Below are 1,247 nucleotides of genomic sequence, written 5' to 3'. Positions count from 1 at the left end.
GTGCAACTTTCCACCAAATTAACTTTTGGTGCCTAGAGTTATCGCCGCGATATGGAATAAACTATGTCGCTCACCGGATGAAAAAGAATTATTGCTTGCATGAAATATTTTGATAAGCTGGCGACATCTTGACCTGGCGAGAGAACACCTGGGCTACACCCAAACAAGCAGGCCCGCCCTTCCGCCAAACGAAGTTGCCAGCTTCGCTTCGCTGCGCCGGCAACTCCGTTCGGCAGGGGCCGGGCCTGCTTGGCCTGCCGGCGGCGATGGTCGGGCCTGCGGCCCGACCATTTCTGTCACGCGATTTGCTGTAGAACATAATCAAATGATGTAACGCGCCTTCGGCCCGTCGCCCTTAAAATTTGCCCCGTAGACACGAGAAAGGGATGTAACGGTGAAATACCGCGACTACAACCCACCCTTCTGCTTAGAAAACGTTTTTTGGGGTGGGGGGAGGGAGTTTCTTACCTCTTTTGCGGTTCTGGGCCTTCTTTTACATTTAATTGTTCACTACAGCAATTGTTAACTTATTATCGTCAAACAAGACCCTCTAGCGCCTAAACGGTTAGAGATAGAGCCAAACGGACGAAATTTTTGCCCATAGGGCTCTACTTTGACAAGTTACCCCTTAGGAGACCAGTCAATATTTTCGGAAATTAATAAATTTATTTTTGGGCCACTTTCGTGAGAGAAACTCCCTCTAGCGCCCAAACGGTAAAAGATAGAGCAAAACGGACGAAATTTTCGCCCGTAGGGTTCTACTTTCACGAGTTACCCTTTAGGAGCTCATAAAAAAAAATATTTTTTCTGACTTATTTGACCTACCCCCTTTTCTTTGATACCCTCTTTCAGCGCCTTAGGGTTGGTTGCCAGGATTTGCCGTAGGCGTTTCGTTTTCTAGGAGTGAACCTTAAGATATCCTGAAAATTTGAAGTCTCTAGCACATCTCCTTCTAGTGGAACAGACAGACAGACACACAGACAGACACACAGACAGACACACAGACAGACAGACACGAGGTCGTTTGCATAAGCCCGCTGGATAGCTTTTTCAAAGCAGAAGGGCGGGCTAAAAAGCGTGTTCTTGTTTCAAGTACAGCAATTTACTTGATTTATGGTGGCCTTGAATTGAGGCCAGTGGGGCTCGATAGCTAAGAGGTAGGTTTAAACGTTACTTGCGCCGTAACGACATCTACAGGAGTCGTCGACGGTACAGGAGGGGTGTAAAGAGGCGTCTAGGAACTCACC

At 47.6% G+C, this 1,247-nt stretch overlaps 1 protein-coding gene across 1 annotated transcript in view; it reads right to left on the bottom strand.

Moving 5' to 3' along the window:
• LOC113215457 (uncharacterized) overlaps positions 1-1,247 on the bottom strand; it is a 44,991-nt gene that overhangs the window by 26,858 nt on the left and 16,886 nt on the right. The gene's annotated exons all lie outside the window — the stretch shown is intronic.

Source organism: Frankliniella occidentalis, unplaced genomic scaffold (genome assembly GCF_000697945.3).
Source record: "Frankliniella occidentalis isolate FOCC.00 unplaced genomic scaffold, Focc_3.1 Scaffold5, whole genome shotgun sequence".
Taxonomy (NCBI): domain Eukaryota; kingdom Metazoa; phylum Arthropoda; class Insecta; order Thysanoptera; family Thripidae; genus Frankliniella; species Frankliniella occidentalis.
The sequence above is the reverse complement of the archived record's forward strand: the minus strand, read 5'-3'. Positions and strand labels throughout refer to the sequence as shown.